Source organism: Paramisgurnus dabryanus, chromosome 15, assembly GCF_030506205.2.
Source record: "Paramisgurnus dabryanus chromosome 15, PD_genome_1.1, whole genome shotgun sequence".
NCBI classification, from domain to species: domain Eukaryota; kingdom Metazoa; phylum Chordata; class Actinopteri; order Cypriniformes; family Cobitidae; genus Paramisgurnus; species Paramisgurnus dabryanus.
The window spans coordinates 11356604-11365122 of NC_133351.1; the positions used below are offsets into that span (position 1 = coordinate 11356604).

The following is an 8519-nucleotide window of genomic DNA, read 5'->3' on the forward strand; positions in this document are numbered from 1 at the left end:
AAAGAATTTGCTCTCTCTGCACACCATTTGCTCGGGTCGCTAAACCAAATGGGTAGTTAGTGCTTATTTGCTACAAACCCAGCTGTCATGTCTCCGTCCGTCCCCCGTAGAGAAAAAGACGCAAATGTTAATTACCCGCCTCTGACGGTTGTGGTGTAATGTAGTTTGAAGGTAATTAGCAGCTGACTTACTGAATGGGATGTATTTGATTGTACAGTTTGGCTCTGTAGTTTGGGTGTATACGGTAGCATCAAAAGTACTGTAAATATAATCTGGGAAAAGTAAACATTGCCTGTGGCAACCGCAAAACCCACACATTAATTATATTTTGGGTATCACAAAATTTGAGTGCAGGTTTTGTTGTTGCCATTTATTCCGTTACTTTGATCATTTAAAGATTATGGTGGTGTTTATGTTGTCCAACTTTTTTACAATTATAACTGATTATTTTATGGAGTGGAAATGTGAAACATTGTGAAACATTCTAAAATATGTATGTTATTATATAACAAACAGATAACTTTATATAACACAAAAGTGAAGAATCATTATGTAGTCAGCCCAGTCACACGAAATTACGTATCTATAGTCACGTGATTTTTTTGATTATTTTTTATGATACTGTCACAAATTTCCGCATTTTTTGTGATCGTATTGGTTACTCAAACTAAAAAAATTTTTTTTACCATTTTTGCTTCGGTTTAGGGTTAGATTTACATAAAATGACATCCTTACCCAAATCCAGCTCTAACCCTGACGCCAGGCAACAATGGTTTAAAATTTAGAAAATATAAAAAATAAATCTGAAAAAATTGTATAAACCAATACTTAAAGTGACATCCTAATGCAAACACCAAATCTAACCCTAAACCGAAGGGAAAATGGTTTAAAAATAGGAAAAAGCAGTTGAGTAACCAAAACGTGACAATGACACAAATTCTTGATACAATCACGAAAAAATTTGGAAATTCGTGACAGTATCACGGAAAGAATAAAAAAATTATTTGACTATAGATACATAATTTTGGAGACTGGGTAGCAGCGTATGGTGACCACAGGCTGGCAATTTAAAAATGATTACTTTTATGATTTTTTTAATGGTAACGTTTGAAAACCCCAGGTCACAATGAATGGTTGTGGAAAGCTGGACAATGATATTGAATTTTTTTTGTTAAGACTTTAACTTTCTTTTATATGTGTGGTAAAATAAGACCACTTTCCTGTCCCATTTCATTAATATTTTAATTCTCCGAGACGCCTGCTGTTCTCAAGACCACATTGTGGGGAGTCATATATTTAAGTTACACCAGGAATTTCGAGATGATGACAGCGACACACATGATCCTTATCCAGTCCGCTCGGAGAGAGAGGGAGAATTCCATAGTGAGTGCGGAGCGGCCTGGCCGAGGGCCAGCGAGGCGTTCAGGGAGAGGCTACGGGCGGGAGTGGACGTGTGTGTCAGGGAACAGAACGAGCCGATTGCTGAAGATTACCACATGGCTTCTCCTTGCTCAACGCTTCCAGCTCGTCTTCCAGTCTGTTGGAGAGGAGTCTGCGGCCTGGCAGGGGTTCAGAGCTCCTCTTTGGATCTTCCTGCTCGTCCTATGGAACGCGACGAGACGATCTATCTGCCCCCTCCATTCCTGGCAAGCCTGGTCAGGAGCAGCGAGACTGATAAATCACAACTTTGCTGCATCGACTTTGCCGTTTCCAATAATCCCATCTTGAAAGCAGAAACAGAAGATCGTCCCAGCGACACAGAGGAGATGCCCGTGGCCCCTGTGCAGTTCAGACTAGGTTTCTGCATTTGATTAACACCGACAACAAACACTTGGAACACTGTGCTATTGTTTGAGCAGGCGACAGAGAGAGTGTAAACTGTTAGGCGACTCCCGGGCTGTGAAGATGATACAATAACTGTAATAATGAGTTGAGAGGTTCATCTTGCGTAGTGTCGGATAGCTTGTCACTAACCCTTCAGGAATTAATTAACTAGCATATCAAAGCCAACCCTCAGAGGGAACAGCGTGTCACAACGTACTTTGATTCAATGGCTGTTGAATTATAATTTCTTTTACAAAATTTACAGATTTATGTTAAACATCACTGAGTGAAAGTGAATAAAGTATACGTTCTTATTTTTAGGTCAATTTACAAACTACGATTACATTAAAATATATGTATTTTGCAGACTTAAAGTGGTATACATTTTATCAGTATTTGTGTTCCCAAGATCAAACCTTTGTGCTGATAACACAATTGGTCACTGTGGTACAGGACACTGATCTGGGGTGCGTTTCCCGAAAGCATCGTTAGCTAACTATAGTCGTTGTTACAATTGAACTCTATTGGTAACTACAGAACTTGCGACCATAGTTGCTTTCGGGAAATGCACCCCAGAACGATCGACCATGTTCCTGTGGCTCAATGGTTAGAACATTGAACTAGCAACACAAAGGTCATGGGGTCATTCCCAGAAAACCCAAATACTGAAAAGAAATAGCCTTATGCTGCGTCTGAAACCGCATACTGAACAGTACATACTGAATACATCACATGACATACGTCATCATCACGTCATGTCATACCAGCGCGAATACAGCCGCATCGCCACCAACGACGCCTCCTCTTCTTGATGAGATAACTCCACTCCTGGGGCATCACGGGATAGTGAAGTGTCCGTTGTATGCACACTTCAAAATCTAACCGGAAACAGTAGGTCATCCGGGTACTTTTCGCATACTGTTTTGAAATACAATATATTCCGACATACTAATCGCCTCGCCTACTGCTTTTCGCCTACTATGTAGTATGAAAGTGGGTCGGTTTCGGACACAGCATTAGTTAGTCGCTTTGCCAATGCATAAATGCAAAACACCCAGGAATTATCAAGCTACAACAAATAAAACGCAAATTACTTAGTCTTTAAGCTTGTGCCTTAAAGATAATCTTTGAGTGACTTTATACTATATTTTAAATAATATCAATGCTCATTCTCTCTTAAAACACTTTTAGATTACACCAGTGGTTCCTAAACTTTTTCAGCGTGTGGACCCCCTTGTGAACGGTGCATTCCTTCGCGGCCCCCCAAAGACAAAAAACTGTTCTAAAACTCAACATTTTAATAAAAAAAACATTAACTTATACAAAAAAGTAGTGCTTTTGGTTAGTAGCCTTATTTTTTTTAGGTTTAATTACACAGAATTCATGATAAATTTATGTATTTCATAAAATGTCATAAAACTGGGCCCCCCCTGGCACCATCTCGCGGCCCCCAGTTTGAAAACCACTGGATTACAGCATTGATCTCTGCTTGATACTGAAAGCTGAGTGTTTCAAAAGTAGGACTCTTTGAAAGCTCGCCTCGTCTAGACACTTTGAGAACAAACACATTTTTAGCCTATTTAACACTATGACCATCTATAAAACTGTATATAATCAAAATAAAACCCATAAAAATAAACAATCCACTTAAAAATGTAATGTCTGTATTTATTTGTATTGTAAATTTCCATCCTGGGGAACTCCCATACCACAACCCATCTCATTCTGATATATGTACACATATAATTCCAGCATCGCTGTACATTTTCAAGTTCTCCTGGTATTCCAATGGGCTCGTCCCAGCTGTCTCTACACCTCATCTAAAATTCACATACAGCCTTATAATTTTGGTTAAGTATAATGTTTATTCTTGGTCAGCTAATAAAATAAATTTAGGTCCATCCTCCGCGCACTCTGTCTGGCGGTTTGCATGAATCACAGGTGGACGTGTGGTTTGGGAAACGTTAGCCGTTCACTGTGTATAAAGTCCCTGCACAGCTATGACAAGTCAAATATAACTTAATGTAAACAGTATACATTTCAACCGTTCATTTTCCAGCTGTCTTTAAATGGTGGTCCAAAGCACAAAAGAACTGAGAGCGTGTGAGAAAAAAGAATAAGAGGAAAGCTTTTAACTAAAATGGCATAGTTCACTCTGAAATAAAAAAAGCTGGGTCTTACATCCAAATGCTTACACTACACAGTGCTTTGCATGATATAACACCACAATATCAGTATCCACTTACAGTAAAAGCGCAGTTCACCCTCAAAAATAAAATAAAAATCCATGTTCACTCCCTCCTGCAGTTTTAAACCTGTATGACTATTTTTATTATTTAAAGCATAAAATGTGATGACTTACAGCCTCAGAACCCATTCATTTTTTATGACATGGAATAAAGAGAAGTGCAAACTTTCCTTTAAAATTTCTCTGCTTTTGTTACAGTCAAAAAAAAAAAAACATTTTTCTAGAAAGGTTAAGTTTTTCTGCCTGTGATATCGCCGCACACACACGTTTGGTGTGGCACACCACCTCCAACAACCCCTACTTTATCCCCAAGCTATTGGAAACTGGAATTCATATAAAATCACACATGCGATTCTTTATTACAATTAATACATGGCACGTGTCCAGCATTTGTGAAAGACCTACAAACTTGCTACGTCTTGGCAACAGTTGCCATTGGCTAATGAGATCAATCAATCAAACCTTCACTGATTTTCCATACACATTTAAAGCCATATTAAAGACTTATTTAAGATATTTAGCGTGTGTTTTCTTCAGCTGAAACTTAACAATGCCCCCCCGATAGCTCCATGAGAGAACAGAAAAAAACTTTGAAGGACCCCATCCACACTCCTAAACCGGATGTGATGTGATCCTAATTAACCCCAAACACTTGTGAGAGAATGAGGCGGATGTCTGGAGGGCCGTCCGACACAAGCTACTAAAATGCAGGGATTGTCCCACGTCTACAGGCCGAAGCGGACAAGATGGGACTGAAAGAACAGAGTCTTTGAGAGGGCTACCACTTTCCACATCCTTCCATTTTCACACCACTGCTGTCATCTTCAGCTCAGACCGACACTAGAAACACGACACACAGCCCTGAAACACAGCTGTTGTTCACACCACTTCTCATCAATTCATTTCGAGACACAAGTGTACTTCAGACACTCCTCACAACTCTACCTTGGCCGAGACGTTAAATGTGTTGTCCAAGACACAAAGTCGCCTCTTTTAGCCGCCAAAGCATTTCCCTTTAATCACTTGACAAATAACCTGCGTTTGATGTATAATAGCATAATTTCATTCATATCCTCAAGGAACAAACTGGAATTGTGACTTCAAATAAAGTAGCTACCCATACCAGGCTGTCTCGAGTTATTGTGAATTGCAGCCTTTACTTTTAAAATTTTATTTTTTCAATTAAATGTATTGATGTTACTTAATTGTGCAAAAACTTTTGCCTTGATAGTCACTTGCGGTTTCAACTCCCCCCGGTTGGGTTCATTCACCACGTCATTCAAGGTCCGTCTTTATGAGCATTTGTTAAAATCTCCCGCGGAATTCCAAGGCTGAACAGCCGTGATTTAAGCCGGGACAAGAGAAAATGTGTGAAAATGGTGCAGAACAACAGAAAAGGAACATGAAAGTGACACGGTCGACCCAATCTTCAGAAGCTGAAGTCGTGGCCCAAACCAGGCTGAATAATCTGAATGGACCATCTTTTTTTATCTTTTCACTAGCTCTGCTTCTGACTGCTGGCGCTTCTCACTCCACACAATGGCAAATTCACTAAGACCATTTATTCTTATGCTAATGCCCTGGACTGGGCATCACATTAAATTTAACATACACAACACTTTTTTTTAGGAAAACAGGGCACACTTTTGCTGGAATAATTTGCACACAAAATAATAAAAGAAAGTTAATACCTTACTTCTTTGTAATATGTTATGCATGTAAAAAGTTACTGTCCATACTATTAGACAAAGTTAGAATATACTGGGGTTTATTTTAGGTAAATAGTGACTGAATTTCTTAATAAGACCAATAAAAAATTGTATTGTGGCATCTCAATTGGCTTAACTAAGGTTAGTATTACTCATAAACTCAGTATAGTACTTGGGTTAAGTATGTCAACAGAAAAACCAAAGATAAGTCAACAATGAATGTATGCTTGCCTGTAATTGAGGATGTTGATCTTGGTAAATTACAGAGTTGTGTTATCAGTCAAAAAAAGTTTGCATGTGACAAACAACTTCATTGGGCAACCTATACTCATAGTTTTACAGCAGGAATTACTTTGTTTTTGTGTTTATCTGTACTATATAAATCACATTAACAAACTAAACAGCTCATGATAGCTGAAATTGCCACTAGTACACCACGGAAACTGACTAGATGCGGTCTGTATATCGCTGCATGGGACACTTGAGACAAACTTTGAGATGCCCGTTACTAAATAAACGGAACTTATAAAAAGTAACATTATGCTTTTTGAATCATCACAAATAATAGAAACGCATAACAGTTACCTCTTTCGATGGTGCAAAGTTCGTCAGTAGCTCAGTGGTCCAACGTGCATCCGAAAAACAACTTTTTATTCGAAAAAACGCTAGAAGTTGCTTGTATAATGTCACAAAACTCCATCAGCGTCCTGTTATCGTTTGCAAAAGCAGATGTTGGGATCGCGAGAGGAAAAACGACATCATTCACTGTACGCATGAAGCGCTACAGTTGCATCTCGCCGCAAACTTCGTCGATCCATCACGCGCTCTCTTTAAAAGAGTTGTTACGCGAACATTAAACCGCTATTTGCCCCTCCGCGCGGCTGAAATGTACCCAAAGCAAGTTTATTCAGCCGTCAGTTGTGACGTTATGAAGGTCTGCTGGATTGATTTTTCTTCAATGCGATCTGCCCTCGTCTGTATCTTCAGTCAGTGCGTTTGAGTACTGGGCCACTCGCTTTAGTTTAGCAGATGGGCCGGGTTTACTGAAACCATAGGTAAAGGCGTAAGAGGAGTTTGATTTCAAGTTTCACCGAAGATTTAAAAACCTCTTTGCATAAGAACATTAAATACAATGCAATTTAAAACAGTTTAAAGTTCTAAGTTATGCTAGATTAGTTGGCACTTTAAAAGCATTTAGCAACTCTATTCTACTCATATTTGAGGTCACTGCAAAACTCAAAAGTTACACTTTAAATGATAATCAAATTTTAAACAGATTCTCTAACATTTTCTATGCAAAAGAAAAGTCTTTCTACACAAAAGAAAAGACATATTCGTGTGGAGCTTATTTTTTATTAATAAAAAAATCCAAGGAATTTTATTTTAATGACTGCGTCTGGTTGGTTTATGTAGTTTAATCAATAAATTAATACAAAAATGTATGTTTATTTGCTTGTGATTTATATGAAGTCCATTACATTTAATGATAACAAAAAGCATACTCAAACACTGCACGTGATGGACACTGCAAAAACTCAATACAACGACATCTAGTGGAGAAGAGAAGATTCACATATAAAACAGCATGGTAGTTAAGTTTAATAGTTTAATAAATGTTAAATATTTGAAATAAAAAATATACATTTTAATATACTAAAACAATTTTTCCCTATAATTGACACCTTGTTAAAAATTGTATTTATTTGAAAACTTAAAATGTCTTTGATTATGTGATCAATATTATTTTTAATATACACAAATGTAGCCTATTATTTTAACAAAATAAAATTATGAGATTTAGACAATTTTTAACTATTGTCAAATATCATCAAACTTTCTAAATGACAGAATGTACAGTTAATGATTCTGCTTAAATATAGGCCCAAACTTAATTTAAACACCCTAAATTGATTTAAACCTTTGACTTTAATCTGATGTGATATCATTTGAAACCCTTGGCAATATCAGTGATCAGTACTCTGATCTCACCACTACCCAATGCCTAGAAACGCATATTGTAGATCGTAGTCACAAAGGGGAAGCTTTTGTCACTTGGGTCCATCATGCTTGAGTGCTAAAGCACACTTGCTGCTTTTCTTGTCCAATACGTAAAGGGTTTTGCTCACAAGCCATTTGCCTTGTTCTTGTGCCAGCAGGCCCCAAGGGCAGGAATGTTAATGAGCAAGTTGGTCCTCTCTGGAAATCACTCTCACTTCAGAACAAAAATTAAGGAAATTACAAACCCAATACATAAAAAAATACATTTAAACTTTTGTTTGTTTTATTTTTTTGCAAGTGTTTTAAAAGAACATAACACATTTTTAAATTATTTAATAAAACATGTGGTTGGAGGCTATGCTGAGTTGATGGATGAACTCCTGTGTACCTCTAAAAATATTCATGTTTAAATGTCTTTCCTAGTCAAAATAAAACAAGCCCCAACCCACCAAATATTTTCTCCTAAACATATGCTTTATGAACTTACCGGTATGCACATTTAAAAAAAAAAACTTCTTTATTGTGTTATGCAACTTACGACATTTTTACACAATCCCAGACTACCAATTTGTACGAATAGGTATTTGGTAGCGACACCGACCTAATAAGAGTAACAAAATAGGCATGAAAACGATTTGAAATGAATAATTTGAAAAGTCTGTACAACTTTGAAGCGCGAGCTCGGAGGAAACAACGACATCTAGCGACACGTGAAGATAAATTCAGTCCATACGTTCATA

General features: G+C 37.6%; 1 protein-coding gene across 1 annotated transcript in view; it reads right to left on the minus strand.

The window, feature by feature from the left end:
- gli2a (GLI family zinc finger 2a) overlaps positions 1-6776 on the minus strand; it is an 89821-nt gene extending 83045 nt beyond the window's left edge. The window contains exon 1 of the mRNA XM_065251981.2: positions 6367-6776. The gene's annotated coding sequence lies outside the window, so the exon portion shown is untranslated. The remainder of the gene's footprint in view (positions 1-6366) is intronic.
- Positions 6777-8519: the final 1743 nt, after the last annotated feature.